This window comes from Notamacropus eugenii, chromosome 1 (genome assembly GCF_028372415.1).
Source record: "Notamacropus eugenii isolate mMacEug1 chromosome 1, mMacEug1.pri_v2, whole genome shotgun sequence".
NCBI classification, from domain to species: Eukaryota; Metazoa; Chordata; class Mammalia; order Diprotodontia; family Macropodidae; genus Notamacropus; species Notamacropus eugenii.
This window is the reverse complement of record NC_092872.1, coordinates 401,599,255-401,617,958: the sequence shown is the minus strand read 5'-3', so window position 1 is coordinate 401,617,958 and position 18,704 is coordinate 401,599,255. Positions and strand designations below refer to the sequence as shown.

The window sequence follows — 18,704 nt, the reverse complement described above, 5'->3', positions numbered from 1 at the left end:
AAAGAGAAACCCAAGAAGACAGGACTTCAGATCTGGAAGATCTGGGTTCAAATCTCTGCTGTGACCCTGGACAAATCACCTAACCTCAGTATGCCTCAACTAATTCCCTAGTATTTATCTAAGTGATAGCTGTATTGTATCTACTTTAATGGAAGACATTTCTATACTGGGAGTCCCCTTCTCCTGACCTATTGTGAAATTGCAGGTCTTTCTTTTACAAAGATCTCAATATTTGCAGCAATACCCTAGCTTTAGCCATTATATTTATACGTAGGTAGTTACTAAGCACTTGGATGCTCAAAGGAAGGAAGCTGCTGTAACTTGGCTTGGTCAGGGAAAGTGTCACAAAAAATGTTGAGACCTGATCTGGACACTGAAAGATGGATAGTTTTCAGGTGGAGAGAGTATATGAAGGGCATTTGAAGCCAAGAAACCCTACCCTAAGGTTGCCATGATCACCTATATACTACTACATATTCATAGTAGGAGTTTCTGGACATTATTAAAGGGCAAAGTCAGTATTGAGTTGTCAGGAGGTCTCCTTGTGCCCTGTGGAAGACATGCCATTTCTCCATTCCCCCTATTTTCACTGTCCCCCATGCTTGAAACATTCTCCCTCCTCATTCCCCCCAACTTCCTTTATGTGTCAGCTAAAGTACCACTTTCTGCAAAAAGTCTTTCCCATTTCTCCTTCACTGCCCTTACCTTTCTGAGATTACTTCCTTTACCCTGTATAGATCTTAAGGTAAATAGGAAGAGTGGGGACCATTCATAATGAATTCAGAGGTTCTTTCTGGGCTATGAAAATTCTGACCTAAAGATTATCAGGGGGACTTTACTTCTGTGAGATTTTTCTGTTTGCAAAGCCAAATAATCCTAAACAAAACAACCTTTCTCTTTTCCCCTTCCCACTCCATAAGGCATTATTCAATCTGACTCTGGCTCACTTTTCCAGATTTAATCCATATTGTTTGTTGTCCATTCATTCTCTGTTCCATTAGAATCTGCCTGTTTGCCTTTCCCCAAACTTGCCATCGAATGTCCCTCCCTCAAGTCTTCACACATAGTCACTGGCCCCTAGAGGTGGAATCCACTTTTCCTCACTCTTATACCTTGGAATCTCTAGCTTCACAGCTCTTCTCAAATGCCACCTCCTACACAGAGCCTTCCCCAGTATCCAACAATACTTAGCTCTCTCCTTGAAATTGCTTTCTAGATACTTCATGTTTACTCCTATGTAGATGTTGAATCTCCTAGTAGAAAGAAAGTTTGTGGAAAGCAGGGACTGTTTCACATTTGTCTTTGATATCCCCAACATCTAGCACAGGACCTGGCACAAATTTGGCACTAAATAAATGCTTTTTGAATTGAATTGCATTGTATTGACTAGCTAAGCTATAATCTTACCTTTCCTGTGAACTATTTTGTGACACTAGCTAAGTCCTTTCCCCTTTCTGCGTCTCACCTGGGTGGGGTGGTATGGTGCGTAGAGCAGAGAGCTGTTCTTGGTGTCAAGAAGAATTGACTTTGAATCCTGCCTTAGACATTTACTACCTTAGTGACTCAGGACAAATCAGGTAACCTCTCTGAGTCACGTTTTCCTCATCTGGAAGAGAGGGGGGAACTGATGACACTTTTTGCACAGGGCTGTAATGAGGTTCAAATGGGGTCATATTTGTGAAACATTTGGCAAACTTTAAAGTGCAATATAATTGGTAACTATTATTACGAATTATTGTTATTGTTGTTAGGAGTGGACAAAATGGTTTCTAAAGTTCCTCAAAGCTCAAAAAAAATCCCATGACTCTAAGATCCTGCAGGGATGGGGATGCTTACTTTTATGGCTCAACATTAGGAAAGGGCATATGATTTTGAGTGAATTCCTCTGACCCAGCACACCCCCACTCCTTCCCCATGCAAATCTTTCTCGGCAAAATGTGAGACAAAGTGAGCTGGATCCAGTTTCCAGAGGACAGAGTGTTTTTGCATCAACAATCTTAACTCTTGGGCTATTTTCAAGCTCCGTATGGAACCAAAGATTGTTCTCATTTCCAGGTGTGCCTGTATCCTGGTCAAACTTGTCTCTCAGCTGTGAACCCAGGGTTGGGTTCCCAGAGTAGGAATGAAAGATCTATGTCACACAGTTGGGGCTCATGGTTCTATATACTTCTGACATAACACAGAGTGAGACAGTGGAAGCCCTCTTCTTGTAACCTGGTCCTTATTTCAAGCCACTCAACTTCACTTAATTTCTTGTGGTGTAACAGATAGAATCCTAGACTTGGAGTCAAGAAGAACTGGGTTTGTTTCTTGCCTTACGTACTTATTAACTGTGTGAACCTGGGTAAATCACTTAACTTCTCTCAGCCACAGTTTCTTCATCTGAAAAATGAGGATAATAATAGCACCTACCTCATAGTGATTGTTTTCAGGATCAAGAGAAATAATATTTATAAAGTTATATAAATATTAGCTATTTGTATTGCTGATTCAGGCAGTAAAAAGAAACAGAGTGTAACTATGGGGTCTGCTGATCGTTAATGTCCTTCACTTCCAAAGTAAGACTCAGACATTCCTATGCTTCACAGGGTGAGGAGACTAAGAAAGTACAAGGGTACATATATATTTATTTATAACTGTATTGTTTATGATAACAACAACCTGGAAACAAAATATGAGTCTAACAGTTGAGGAGTGGATGAATAGATGTAGTAATAGATATGTAATAGAATATCACTGTACTATTTGCAATGATGAATTTGAAGAATGCAGGAAAACATAGGAAGACGTATGAACTGCTACAGAGCGAAGATAGCAGAGCCAAAAAGAATAATCTATATGATGATTAAAACAATTTAAAAAACAGCTACACAAGAGGCATCCCCTCCTTCAAAAGAAAACTCAGGTTAATTACAACAGACAATGTGGACATCATGCTATCCAAATGCAGAGCATTTTTTCTGGTTAATCACTGACAATCTTCAAAAGTGGAAGATGACACATACAATTAGCTATAATAATAGCTAACATTTATAGGTCATTTTAGTTTTACATAGATGATCTCATTTGATTCTCATGTGCTATTATATCCATACATACATACATACATACATATGTTACGTATAATTTCACAGATTTAAAAAATGAAGCTGATAAGCTATGTGACTTGCCCAGAGTCACACAGCTAGTTAAGGGCATGAGGCTGGGTCAGAATTCAGATCTTCCTGACTTCAGTCCCTTGCTACCTACTGAATCACCTAGCTGCCTATTAGGGATTTTTGCTTAATAATTTTCAACTAGTAGACTTTGAATAAAGGAGTTTGTTGTTGAGAAGTATCTATTATGTCAAAACAAAACAGATCAATAAATTATCAAAATAAAAAATGTTCACACCCAACAGTTCTAGGGCTGAGGCACCAGTATCTAAAGCAAGGGGTAGGGATAACCATACCTGCTCAGACCAAAAGAAATTTTATTCCCCTGAATACACTGGTGATTAAGAAATCCATATTGATTGACAACGTGCCTTCTTGAAGGCAAGAGAGAGATGAAATAGGAGTGTGTGTGTGTGTGTGTGTGTGTGTGTGTGTGTTTGTATTTATATTTCTTAGCTCATTCTGTAAAAACAACTGCAACCAGATGGTATTGAAGTAGGGGATCAGAAGTAACTCCAGGATAAATTCAAGGGTAATAGTACCTCCCCTGGCTCAGGGCTAAGGACAAAGGGCAAAAAAGTGCCCCTAGAGGAGAGTAAGCAGGATGATAAATAGAGACCATGTCATCCAAGGATCAACAACTAGGAGTGGTTAGCTTGCCTAAGAGAACACATAGGTGAAATATTTGAAGGTTTTTTTGTGTGAGCCTCAGTTTCCTCATTAGTGAAACTGAAGAAGTAGAATTAGATGATATTTAAGATCCTCTATGATTCTAAATCTTATAATCTCATTTGACCTTCACAATAGCCTAGTGAGGTAGAATTATTCCATTTTACAGAAGAATCAGCTGTGGCTTAATGTGATTAAATAATTTGCCCAGTCACTTGGCTATTAAGGGAAGGAATCACTTCTTTTTGTTGCCTCAGTATGTGCAGTTTTCATCACCCAAATGATAAGTTGCTCATTATATGATACGTTATCTTACAAGGACTATTCTGAATTCTAACAGGTCAGAATTACCCCTTACATCACCAGATCTTAGAGTCTAAAGATCAAACCAACTCATCTCTTTTTCCTCCCTTGGTAAAATCCACACAAAAGTCTTTCACTCCCTTCCTTCCTTCTTTTCCTCCCTTCCTCACTTTTTAAACTTTCCTTCTTTTCTAATTCCCTTCTTTCCTTACTCTTTTTTTCCATTCCTCTCTCCCCCATTCTTTCCCTCCCTTAAAATCATGTGGGAAAAGGGTGGATAGAGGAAATATTTGGGCAAAGAAAATAGACCAGATTAAAAAGAGTATGCAATATATGAAAGAGAACAATATGAGATAAAGTTATAAAAGGGGTTCCGAGTTGTAAAGGCCTTTGAATGCAGGGAAAAGAAATATGAACTTTATATGGCAGGAAACAGGTAGCCACTGAAGATTTGTGTTTTTAACTGAGTAATGACATGAACCAGACCTAGGGTTTTCCCATTGCTTCTTCCATCTGAACAACTGAATCTTCAGAGACAATTTTCAAGGTGACATTCTGGTTTCAGTGAAGGGGTAAATAAGAATTTGTCAGTTACACTTGACATTCTGTTTTTAGTTAGAATAGGAGGGCAATTGTCTACTGAGTCTGGACTTTAGTTAGAGTTCTGATCTTTCCATTTTTCTCCACTTAATAGTATTTTTTTCCCAATTACATGTAAAAGTAGTTTTCAACAATCATTTTTATAAGATTTTGAGTTCAGAATTTTTTTCTCCTTCCCCTTAGATATGTTGAATGCAATCTGATATAGGCTATACCTGAACAATCCTATTAGACATATTTCCACATTAGTCATGTTGTGAAGGAAGAATCAGAACCAAAAGGAAAAATCAAGAGAAAGAAAAAAAGAGAAATAAAATAGTCTGCTTCGATCTACATACAGATTCCATAGCCTTTTCTCTGGGTGTGGACAGTATTTTCCATTGTGAGTATTTTGGAATTGTCTTAGATCATTATATTGCTGAGAAGAGCTAAGTCTATCAAAGCTGATCATCGCACAATGTTACTGTTACCGTGTACAGTGTTCTCCTGGTTCTGCTCACTTTAATCAGAATCAGTTCATATAAGTTTCCAGGTTTTTCTGGAATTTGCCTGCTCATCATTTCTTATGGAATAATTGTATTCTTATTACATTCATATACTACAATTTGTTCAACCATTCCTTAATTGATGGGTATTCCCTCAATTTCCAATTCTCTGCCATCACAGAAAGGGCTGCTATAAATATGTTTGTACATATTTACTCTTTTTTAGAGTTCCAATCTTTTTATGCATTGGTCTCAAGCCTACCGAGCCCAGAGCAAGGCAATGTCTCCAAAGTCTAAGGTCCTACAAATTGTTCATCAAGGTCTAATCATGCCTAATTCTTATAAAAGTTAAGACTTTTTGACTGCTTTGTATCCTGGGAACATGACTAGGAGGAGAAAGTAGGACTGGAGATATAACACTAGCTCCAATTCAGTTGGGGAAACTGTGACGTTGCCTTGAGACAAGCACTGACCTTAGAATCAGATAAGCCTATGTTCAAATCCCTGTTCTGCTGCAAATTAGCTTTGGAAACTTGGGCAAGTCATTCTTCTTTTGACTCAGAGTTCAACTTCTTCATCTATCTTTTTTTTAAAAAAAGAGAAAGTTAGATTAAATGGTTCCTCAGTTTCTTTCTGGTTCTAAATCCTATGGGCCTATGAAGGAAAGGATATATATGGTAGTTTGGAAAGTAAAAAAGCACATTTTTTTTTTCTGGAAATTTAGTTCCAGAATGCAAATCCAAAGTCACTAACTTGTACATGCCATTGGACTCAGTGGGGGTATATACTCCAAAGAAATCAAAGCCAGAACTGTAGGTCCCTTGTGTGGGGGAACAGGCAAGGGAGGTAGTAGCAAATGTGTTGAAACAAAATATGGCTAATCTAGTTTCCAGACTCAAAAAGGATGAGGGAAGGAAATGATCTCTCTGACACAGAGATGTTCTTTTAAACATGTTCATCTAAAGAGCCGAAGGAACAAGGATTTCCCCTCAGTGTCGCTCTTTCCTTATTAAATCCAGGGGTCAAGCTGTCCTTGACTATTTTATCCATTTTGGTAATAAACCTGGAGAGAATACAGATCAGTCTCTTGAACCAAAAGCTTTGTCCTCTAGAGGGCAGCATGGGCTTTGGAAATCTAGAGACATTAGAACTGAGTTAGAAACAATTTTGAATATAATGTGAGCATAGAAGAAACAAAGATCCAAGAAGCTAGCCTTTGACAAGATCAAGAAGATGAACTGGCCTCTACAACATTTTAGGGCTATGGGAGCTTACGTCTTTTTTTGTTTGGGGAGCACAGAGTCTTCCAACAAGAGCTGTGACTTATGTCAAAGGAGAGGACGAGGATGGGAAAAACACTGAATTTGGAGTCAAAGGAATGAACAAATGAATGAAAGAATAAATGAATGAATGAAGCATTTATTAAATGTTTATTATGTACCAAACACTGCGCTAAGTATTGTGGATGCAAATATAAAAATGTGACAGTTCCTATGCAGACTTGATTGTAAATATCACTTTTGATATTTACTCTCTGAGTGACTTTGAGCAAGTTATATTCCACTCTCTGGGTCTAGATTTTCCCATCTCTTACATGAGGGGATTGGACTATAAGATCTCTAGGCTTTTCCCTCCCTCTTTAAATTCTTATTCTTAATTATCTCCCTTTGCGGGTCTTTGTAATTTCTCTTCCACAAATGAAGGTGGAGGCACTATTACAAAACTATTAAATAAAGAAATCAGAGTCATCTGAAGGCATCTCAGGAGGTGTCTTTTGGGGGCACTTTCCCCACCAGGCACTGTGGGGGAAGAGTAGTATGGCACACTCATCAACTTGTGTCCCCAGAGACTGAGGCTGTTTTACCAAAATTAGTGGCTGGTGCTGGGAGCTTTCTCTGTCTAGCTTCCCTCCTCCCTCCCCTCTGGAGTTCCCCATTGCCTTTCCTTTAGTTTTCCCCATCTCTTCATTTTCAAAGATGCCCTAAGTGTTCATTCTAACTGAGGTTCATTTATATACGAGTGTTTAAAAGTGGCTAAACAAATTGTAGTACATGAATATAATGGAATATTACTGTTGTAAGAAACAACAAATGCAGTGAATCTAGAGAAACATGGAAGGACTTAACATGAACTGATGCTAAGTGAAATTAACCAGCTAGGTTTATAAAATAATGACAAAATACAATAAAATTCAAACAAAATGTAAAATCATATATTGTATAATATACAATGTTGCATAGAATATTGTTATACATAATTATATGTATAGAATTAAAATAAAATTGTCAGGAAAATAATATTATCCAATGACTACAGTATAAATAAAAAGAACAGCAACCATTAAATAATGGAAAAGGAATGCTGGGTGGAGTAACAGTATGCACTTTCTGGAGGGCTCCAGCCAAGCCCAACCAAATACCTGTAAAAAATGGCTCTAAACAAATTCTGGAGTTGCAGAACCCACAGAATGATGGAGTGAAGCAAATCTCTAGCCCAAGATAGCCTGGAAGGTCACTGGGAAGTGTCTATTGCACCATGCAGGGAGCAGGGTACAATCCAGTGTGGGCTGCACCAGCACAGACAGGACCTGAGCAGGACTTAGAGAGACTCAATCTCTCACACCTGTAGCAGTTCCCAGACTTCATGACCCCAAAACTCCAAGGACAAATTAGAAGGTCAGTGGAAAAAGCTTGTGGGACCAGTGCAGGAGAGTGAAGTGGTCTTTCCCCAGCCCCAGGGTGGCACAGGGGGAAAGGGGAGGAGGAACCTGCCAGGCAGCCACAGCAGCAGAAGGGGCAGCTGTAGCCACTGTTTCTGGAGTTCTAGGCCCACAGAGCGCTGGAAGATCTAACGACTGACAGTACACCCCCCAACCCCACTGGAAGCAGAGAACTACCTTGACAAAGAACTCAAGTCAAGTAAATGGCTAAGGAACTGAGCAAAAAATGGAAAAGGAATCAGATTATAGAATCTTACTTTGGTGACAAGGAAACCCAAAACATGCAAACAGAAGAAAACAAAGTCAAAGTTCCTCCATTCAAAGTCTCCAAGAAAAATATGAATCGGTGTAAAGCCATGGAAGAGCTCAAAAAGGCTTTTGAAGATCAAGTAAGAGAAGTAGAGCAAAAATTGGGAAGAGAAATGAGAGTGATGCAAGAGAATCCTGAAAAATGTGTCAACTGCTTGCTAAAGGAGACCCCCCAAAAAATGCTGAAGAAAATAACACTTTAAAAAACAGACTAACCCAAATGGGAAAAGAGATCCAAAAAGCCAATGAGGAGAAGAATTCCCTGAAAAGCAGTGGTCAGATGAAAAAGGAGAACCAAAAGCTCACTGAAGAAAATAATTCCTTAAAGATTATAATGGAGCAGATGTAAGGTAATGACTTTATGAAAAATCAAGAAATTATAAAACAAAATCAAAGGAATGAAAAAATAGCAGACAATGTGAAATATTTTACTGGAAAAACAACTGACCTGGAAAATAGATCCAGGAGAGATAATTTAAAAATTATGGAACAATCTGAAAGCCATGATCAAAAAAAAAAAGCCTAGACATTATCTTTCACAAAATTGTCAAGGAAAACTGCCCTGATATGCTAGAACCAGAGAGTCAAATAAATATTGAAAGAATCTACTGATCTGAAAGAGATCTGAAAAGAAAAACTCCTAGGAATAATGTAACCAAATTCCAGAGTTCCCTGGTCAAGGAGAAAATGCTGCAAGCAGCCAGAAAGAAACAATTTAAGTATTGTGGAAATACAATCAGAATAACACAAGATCTAGAAGCTTCTATATTAAGAGACTGAAGGGCTTGGAATATGATATTCCAGAAGTCAAATGAACTAGGATTAAAACCAAGAATCACCTACCCAGCAAAACTGAGTTTAATACTTCAGGGTGGAAAATAGTCATTGAATGAAATAGAGTACTTTCAAGCATTCTTGATGAAAAGAGCAGAATTGAATAGAAAATTTGACTTCAACAGAAACATGAAAAGGTAAACAGGAAAGAGAAATATAAGGGACTAAAGTTGAACTGTTTAGATTTCTACATGGAAAGATAATATTTGTAACTCTTGAAACTTTTCTCAGTATTTGGATAGTTGGAGGAATTATATACATATAGACAGAGGGCACAGGGTGAGTTGAATAGGAACGGATGATATCTAAAAAAAATAAAATTAAGGAGTGAGAGAGGAATATATTGGGAGGAGAAAGGGAGATATGAAATGGGGCAAATTATCTCTCATAAAAGAGGCAAGAAAAAGCTTTATCAATGGAGTGGAAAAGGGGGTAGGTGAAGGGAAAAAGTGAAGCTTACTCTCATCACATTTGGCTTAAGGAGAAAATAACATACACACTCAATTTGGTATGAAAATCTATGTCACACTACAGGAAAGTAGGGGAGAAGGGATAAATGGAGTGTGGGGAGGATGATAGAAGGGAGGGCAAATGCGAGGATGGGGTAATTAGAAGTAAACACTTTTGGGGAGGGACAAGGTCAAAAGAGAGAATAGAATAAATGGAGAGCAGAATAGGATGGAGAGAAATATAGTCAGTCTTTCACAACATGACTTTTATGGAAGTCTTTTGTATAACTACACATGTAAAATCTATATTGTATTGCTTTCCTTCTCAGTGGGGATGGGTGGGAAGGAAGGAAGGGAGAGAAGTTGGAACTCAATGTTTTAAAAACAAATGTTTAAAATTCTTTTTACGTTCAACTGGGAAATAAGAAATATGGGTAATGGAGTATAGAAATCTAACTTTCCCTACAAGAAAATAGAGGAGATGGGGATAAAGGAAGGGAGTGGTGTGATAGAAAGGAGGGAAAATTGGGGGAAGAGGTAATCAGAATGCACAGTGTCTAGGGATTGGGGGAAAGGAGAAATGGGAAGAAAATTTGGAACTCAAAATCATATGGAAATGAATGTTGAAAACTAAAAATAAAGTTTAAAAAAAGAAGTGTTGCAAAATTAAATGACAAAAACCAAACTTGCCTACAAAGAAGAGATATCAGAAGACTCCTTTTCTCTACTCCTTTGCTGAGATGGAAAGTGAGAGAGGCATGTTGTGGAACACTGCATATATTGTAATTTTTTTCATGTATTGATTGGTTTTGCACATTTTTCTGCCTCATTTTATTTTTTTCTGTAAAAAATCTTCATGATATGGAGACAGCTCTTAAGAAGTGAGAGAGGGATGGATATAGGGAGGAAAACCTTTCAAAATTATACTAATAAAATTTTATTTAAAAAATTATGGAGACCATAAAGAGTCTATGCAATGTGCCCCATGGGAGCCCAAAAGGGCGAAGGTTATATAATGGAAAGAAAACTGCCACTACAGGCCAAAAGTGTGTTCAGTTTCTGCCATTTTTTTCTAGTTGGATTGGTCAAGGAAAACACCAAGATAATTTATTTAAGGGGTTGGGAGGAGATAAGGCAGGTAGCAGAGAGAGTCTAGCAGGGGTGGGGAACCTGTGGCCTTGAGGTCACATATGGCCCCCTGTAGATCTTCAAATGCACCCTTTTGACTGAATTCAACCAAAGGGCCACACTTGAGGAACAAGAGGGTCACATGTGGCCTCAAGGCTGCAAGTTCCCCACCCCTGGCTAAGACAAGGTAGCTTTTTAATTCTTGGATCCAAAGCAAGAAACTAGCTTACTGCCATATGTCCAAGCTCTAGGGAGGGCTAACTGATCACTTGCAATCAACCATATCTTCTGCACATGCTGGAATTATACTGCTAGGCTGACCTCCACGATCCCTGGGCTCTGGCTTCCACACATCAGGCATTTTTGATCAACTTTGGTTATGAACTTATTTATTGCTATTAGCTGCTGTTACCATACTGTTGTGGTTTAGATTAATGTCATTCTCTTTTGTGTTCCAGATTATTTGAGAGGAGTGACTTGGCAGACAAAAGAAGGTGTTTAATGGTATTCTCTCCATCATGCCTATGCCTGCCTGAGATGAGCTGACCACTTCAGAGAGATAGCCTGGTATAGTGGAAGGAATGTTGGATATTTCTTTTTTTTTTTCTTAGTAAGACTGAGTTCATATCCCTACTCTCATTTCCCAGTTGTTTGGTCTTGGACAAGTCACTTAATCCATGTGGGCCTCAGTTGCTCATCTGTAAAATAAGAGGGTTGGACTAGATGACCTCTAAGGTCCCTTCCAGCTCTTAATCTATAATGCTATGATCACCTTATATTTGACCTTTCAAGTCAGACTATTACAATTTTAAGGGGGAAAATCTTGGAGCCAGACAATTAAGGGGAAAGTATTTAGGCTGCCTGAAATTCCAATTTACTGGTGATCCTTTTCAAGATAAATTCTATGATCCTTTGCCTTCCAAAACTCTGAAGTCTGGATGTTATACCAAGTAATTTTCTGTATTACTCAGGGAGCAGAAGAACAGATTAGTGCGGAATTATTTTCTCTGTCTCAGCCTCTTCTGCTATTCAATTGAGATTCAAATATCTGATTTGAATGATTTGGGTGGTAGCAATTATTATTTAATATTCAGGTTCAGGTTACTTAAAGGTCTCTCCTCCATTTCCTTGATCTCTCCCAGCATTCCTATCCAAATACCAGTTCTCAATCTGTTTGTCTTTCTCTTTCTGTATGATATATAAAATAATAGTAATATACATATATAAATTTGTGTATATATATAATTTATATATACATAAATTTGTATGTATACATATACGTATATGTGTGTGATTTCATATATACATATATATATAAAATTTCATACAGATATGAAATTTGAATGTCTGGAACTTACTTCTTAAGAGAATTTAAGCTAAGGTCACTCAGTTAAGCTCAGAATTGGTGCTATTGCCCCACACCCCATCCACTCCCCTTTTCCCATTCCCACTCCCACCTAAAAAAAGAGCAAAACTATTTTTTTGAAATGAGTACCTAACTCAGTCCAAGATCTGGGAGACTCCAATTCCTCCATGTAATAGCCTGACCTTATCTAGTAACTGTCACTAATTTGTGTTTGGGAGCCCAACCTGATCAACTAATCATAAAATCAAAGACCTAGAACTGAAAAGGATATCAGCTGCCAAATAGGCCAACCACATCATTTTACAGATGAGGAAACAGAGGTCTTGAGTGGTCTGGCATCTTACCCATGGTTACAAGGGTGGTAAGCATCAGAGATTGGGTTTAGGATCATAGGAACATAGATTTAGAACCAGAAAGGACCTCATGGGCCAGATTCTAGACCAACACTTTCATTTTATAGATGAGGAAATTAAGGCCCAGAGAAGTTCAACAACTTGTCCAAGGTCACACAGGTAGTGAGAGGCAGGATTTAACTGTAGGTCCTTTGACTCTTGATTCAATATTCTTTCTACTGCTGTAGGATCATCAACAGGGACAATGAAGTGACTCGGTGGATAGATTGCTGGGCCTGGAGTTAGGAAGATTCATCTTACTGAGTTCAAATCCAGCCTCAGATACTTACTGGCTGTGTGACTCTGGGCAAATCACTTAACCCTGTTGGCCTCAGTTTCTTCCTCTATAAAATGAACTGGAGGAGGAAATGACAAACCACTCCAGTTTCTGCCAAGAAAACCCCAAATGGGACCACGAAGAGTTGGACATGACTAAAAATGACCTAGTAACAACAGCAAGAATCATAAACCATTGTGGAAGAGAATTCAGGAGTTACCTCTCATTTTGTACTTGAAGAAAATTAGTAGACAAAGACGTTATGTGAGTTTCCCACAATTATTTAGTAGCTGATGGACCTTATATTCTGAAATTTAAGGCCTTCCACAACCTGGCTCTTACTTCCCTATCTAGAATCATATCCCATTGCTTCCTTTTAGATACTCAACCCTAGCCAAACTGGACCACTAGCCGTTACCTGAACTTGTTCCTGCCCTCTCTTGACTCTAGGCATTTGCCCAGACTTACCTTTATCACAGTTTCTCTCTGTATATTGAAATCTCTCTTTCCTTGAAGACTCAGCTCAGGTAGTACCTCTTCAAAGAAGTCTTCCCAGATCTATCCCACTAGAAATGATCCTCTTCTCTCTCTTTATATCTCTGTTCCCTCACACATACTAGGCATTTAATAAATATATGCATTCTTTTAATTGAACTGAATTTGGAGTGGAGAGGGTGATGTGTTTTCAAGTTTTGATCTCCCAAGGAAGAGAATTTTAATTTCACTACTAGCTTTGTTTACTATCTTTCAGTACCTCAGTTTCCTCATCTGTAAAATGAAATAGTGCTCAAAACACTAAACTTATAACATAATTGTGAGAAACAAGTTTTAAAAACCTAAACCACAAAAACTATTTATCCCTCTTGATTCAGAGATTCCTCGTTATACATACACCCCCAAAGATGTCAATGAAAGAAAGGTCCCATGTATACCAAAATAGTCATTATAACACTTTTCTGTAGTATCAAAGAACTGGAAGTAAAGCAAATGCCCATCAATTGGGGGATGGCTAAGCAAGTTGTGCTACATGAATTTAACAGAATAGAATTGTGCTGTAAGAAATGGCAAATATGAAGAATTCAGGGAAACAACAATAGACCTGCATGAAGCAAAACCAGGAAAACAACATTCATGGAAACAACCTAAGGAGGAAGAGCCAAACCAAGCTGCATGCCATGGTGCTTTTAATGAATAATCTTGGCACCTGAGAAGAGATAAAGAAGGGTGACTCTCACTGGAGAGGAGAAAAACTATGAGTGTGGAACGTAGCAAATACTGTCAGATGTAGTTGAGGCTTTGTTTGGCAACATTTAACTGTTTTTGATTTTTGTAAGGGAGGACTTACTGGGGCAGGGTTTGGAATATCTGGATGTAACTGTAATGCAAAAACAAAAGGCACCAATAAAACATACAAAAAAGAAAAAAACACATCAAAGAAACCCAACTCTAAAGCACCAAGTAAGTGACTTATTATTACTATCTATGTGACTTTGAGTAAGTCCCTTCCCTTCTCTGAGGCTTGGTTTCACTATGTGTATATAAAGGAAAGATCAAAATAGCATGGTCCCTAAGGTTCTTTCCAGCTTTGGCATTCTGTGATTCCTTTAACTGGAAACAAACCACAGAAGGTGGAGAAGGAATTGGGAGGCCAGGACAGATAGGATCTGAAAGTGATGATAAGAAGTTGCCAGAGAATTGCCCATCTTACGATATTGTCCAGAACCGTGCACTACACAAAATACCTTTTCCTAAAGAAAATCTACTTGAGCAGAATCATGATTAGGAAAGAGACAGGCACATCCTAAACTCAAAAGTTAAGCAGAAACATGCCAACCTCTATATACAAGCAGAAGTACATTGGGGTTTCAAACATGCCACATGAGCTGTGTGTATGTAACAGACTTAAAGTTCTGGCTGAAGATGATGGTCTTTCAGGTTGGGATTTTTGTTTGTGGGTGTGAATGTTGGTTGGGGAGCTCATTATAGGTTGTTGTCTTTTTAAAAACTATTCCTCTTTGAATCAGAATCACAGTATGTTAGAACCAGAAGGGTTAGACCTTAGAGATCCAGTTTAGTTTAGGAACTCCTATCCACTGTTTGCATGACATGGGTCTCTTTAGCAGACTGAAAAAGCCTAAGGACCCTTTCTCAGAATAAGGTTTTTAAATGTATGAAATAAAAATACAAAAAGTGAAAAAAAGAAATCAAAGATTAGTAAAAATAAATACGTAAATTTTTCCCATCTAAGTTCACAGACCTCCTGAAAGATATTCAGAAATCCCATGGGGAGCAGAGTATTCCAGGTTAATAACCCTCAATTAAAAGCCAATGCCTTCATTTTACAGAGGAGAAAACAGGCTTGGGGGAAAGAAGCAAGGAGTTCTGGGAAGACATCTGCAAAATCAGAAGACCACCTTTGACACATACTGTGTGACCTTGGACAAGTCATTAACCTCTCAGTGAATGCTCTGGGCAACTTTCTAAAACTCCAAGTTTCTTCTAGCATTAATAGCACTATGTTCTAGGGACAAAGATATTTATTAATTTCATTAATTCATTTTTAAATTTTATTTTATAAAATTTGAATTTTAAAATTTATTTGTTAGTAAAATTAATATCTTGTATTTATTATCTCAGTTGATACAACAACCCTGAGAAATAGTTGCTATTATCATCCCTATTTTATGAATGAGGAAACTAAGGCAAAGTCATGTGCCCAGGGTCTAGTGAGTATCTGTGACCAGGTCTGAACTCAGGTCTTTCTGACTCCAGTCTGGGGCTCTATTCACTATGACCACCTGATTAGCTGCCTCAAGAGGAAGATCTTAATCAGCATTTGTAAAAGGAGCTTCTTTACTGGGTGTTCCCTAATACCAACAAAGTTGCAGTTCTAGTTTTTATCCCATATATTTAAAGTTAGAAGGGTCCAACCCCCTCATTTTACAGATGAAGACAGAAATTCAGAGAAATTAAGTGCTTGCTTTGGGTTGTAATGCAGTTATCCCTTCTATATCACAAGAGTTTAAGGTGTAGTGCCCTCCAAGATCTGGAAAGTTCACATAAAATTTTTTGGCCCTCCCTTTGTACCAGTGAAGAGGTCTCAATTTTTTCTTTTTCTTTCATGGTTTGCTTATAGTACCTTACTGTAAAATGTGAGTTAATATTATACAATATATATGATACAATACATATACATTATACAACACATATATTTTATACATTTATGAGTTTTTTAACTTTTTCTGTGTTATCTTCTGGCCTTCATGCGTTGTCTCCGACTTCTGCAAAACTCCACCCAAATTCCCATTTAATTTCTTACGCCAACCCATAATATATCAAAACCGCAATGAAGAAAGTTGTGATGTAGACAACTAAATGTCTGAGGCAGGATCTGAGGTTAAATTCAGGATCTTGTCCTCCACCTCTTCCGTGATTCCTGGGGCTATACCATGAGCTAGTGAAAGAGAAAGGGCTTCAGTTCAGGCCTACTGACTGACCATTAGTCCAGTGTTCTCTATGGTGAACCACACTGACTCAAGGGCCCTCCTTGGACCTTGCACAAAGGGAATCAATCTTCTTCTTATAGATTTGGTAACTGGAGTGTAGGCTGTATTTGTTTCCTAACCAGTCTGGGTCATTGCTGACATGATGACCTCCAAGGACATCACTTCCAATTCCAAATCCATTTTCCTATGATCTATGATCTTGTGAGCTTTTAAGCCATTTCTGCTGCTTTCCTTTCTTGGAAAAGTCATTCTTTGGCTCACTCACAGCAGTTATTGTGACAAGTTCTTCATAAAAATAATGCCTAGTACAGCACAGCTTTAGATGGATGGCACTCAGCCTTTCTCCAAAACCAATCTGAAGTTCATGAATTTTTTTTAACATTTTAATAAATATATTTTAATATAATTGATTTCCTTTGTAAAGGAGATATGGAACTCCCAAATGATAAAAGAAGTTAACATGGTATTCATAATGGATTCTTGGGATCTATGGCCAAAATTATGGGTTAAGTCAAACATGAGATGACATGTAGATAGTCTATTCCCTTGACATAAAATAGTTGATTTGATTCTTTTATTAATAAAATCCCATCACAATATTCACAGTTGATGCTCTTTGACTTTGTTTTTGTCTCTAGCTCTTAGCCTAGCATAGGAACACAGTAGGAGCTTAATAAATACTTGTTGACTTGGCATATTGAACAGCTTCTCTTTCGTACTCTCCTCAAATAAATCATCCCATGTCCTGTCTGGGAATTTTTTGCCTTTGCGTACTGTCATCTAAGCCATGAACTAATGATTTTGTTGGTAAGATTATCTCAGAAGAGCATCACATGCTAGGGTAATGTCTTGCAAAAAAAAAGGACTTGGTGCATTGGTCTTGTCCTTCATCCTGATATAAAACATTTCAAATGCTAGTTCTGCTATCTACTAGTTGCAACACCTTGAGTAAGTCCAACACCTAGCATAGATCCTGGGACATAATAAGTGTTAAATAAATGCATGTTGGCTGATTAAAGTCATTTCTTCATTCTTGACCCTAGTTTACCTATCTTTAAAGCAAGGGAGTTTGACCAGTTGATCTATAAAGCCTTTATTTAGTCTGATATTCTGGGATTCTGGGATACATTACCATCCAACAAGATGGTGCGAATAGCAAGATTGTCGAGGCAGCAATGGCCCAGCATCTGCACAGGAGAAAACTTTATTTTGTTGTTGTACCTAGGACAGAGACCCTCCCAAAGTGTTTCCGAAGGAAGGTATGGAGATCTGGGTTCAAGATCTGTTTCTGCCTTCAACTCTCTGTGACACCTTGAACAAATTACTTTCCCACTTGGACTTCTAGCTTCTTGCTCTACTGAAGAAGGGGGCTAAAATGGCTGTTTCCTAAAGCCCCTTCCAGATATGACATTTTATGTTCTTTGTTCTAAATTCCTACCAGCCCTGTCATTCTATGATTCTGAGATTCCTTGAGTAATATGGCATGATGACTTTTGCTTCTGATTTTCTTGGAATTGATACTCTTGGGTTCATAAGATAATAGACTGAGAACTGAAAGGGATCTTAGGGGTCACCTAGTTTAACTCCCTCATTTAACAAATAAGGAAACTAAGGACAAGAGAGATAACATGACTGGCTCCAAATCACACAAGTGGAGGAGTGAGAATTTGAACTCGGGTCTCCAGACTCTGAATCCAGCACTCTTTCCACTATGCCATGCTAGTTCTCTGATATGAAACTTTCTCAGCAAAGGAAACTTTAGAATCCCTTTTATAGAGTGAGACATGGGAATCTGGAAATGCAAGGATTACTCTCGTCTGTGAATTAGGAGTCTGTCTTTTGGGGGAGCTCAGTTCTAGCTATTGGATTTAAATTTCTCTTAGTGATTCTTTTGCTCAGAATTGATGGTAGCAAAATCTAGCTCCACTAATGACTTAACTGCTATTTACCTTGAAACCCAGACCCAGAGTTAGGCTGCTGGTATCACCAAGGCTGTCCCTGGGGGGTGGGGGTTAACTGTGTGCACCCTGTATTCGGTTATGGTTTGGCAGGTGCTCCTCCCCACTCCTCAGCCAGGCTCCATTCCTCCTGTTTATCCTGTAAACAAGCCAGGGCTCCCCACTTGTCATTTGGAGGGAGAGAAGGAGGAGGGAGCCAGGGGTAGAGCAGCTCAGGCCTGTTTAAACCATCCTTGGGACCTGCTGCCCAACGCGAAAGCTTGCTTCCCATTGGCTTGGAAATCGAAAGGGATAGCTAACTGCTGCCTTATCTTTTTTCAGGCACGAGCAGAGCAGATGGAGTCAGATAGTGTTAGCCCTGTTGTGTAATGAATGAGCCAAGGAAACATGGGTGGGTCTCAGTTCTGGTTCTACGACTGACTAATGGTGCAATTTTAGGGAAGTTTCTTCAGCTCTGTGGACCTCCGTTTCCAAAAGTGCAAATTAGAGATGGAAATTTTACTATTTAGCTCATAGGTGAAAGTCAAATAAGAAAATGCATGTGAAAGTATTTT

General features: G+C 38.4%; 1 long non-coding RNA gene across 1 annotated transcript in view; it reads left to right on the top strand.

Moving 5' to 3' along the window:
• The window catches only part of LOC140518626 (uncharacterized), a 31,102-nt gene extending 14,145 nt beyond the window's left edge, over positions 1 to 16,957 (top strand). The window contains exons 4-6 of the long non-coding RNA XR_011971970.1: positions 11,110 to 11,218; positions 12,598 to 14,144; positions 15,032 to 16,957. This is a non-coding gene — a long non-coding RNA (uncharacterized lncRNA). The remainder of the gene's footprint in view (positions 1 to 11,109; positions 11,219 to 12,597; positions 14,145 to 15,031) is intronic.
• Positions 16,958 to 18,704: the final 1,747 nt, after the last annotated feature.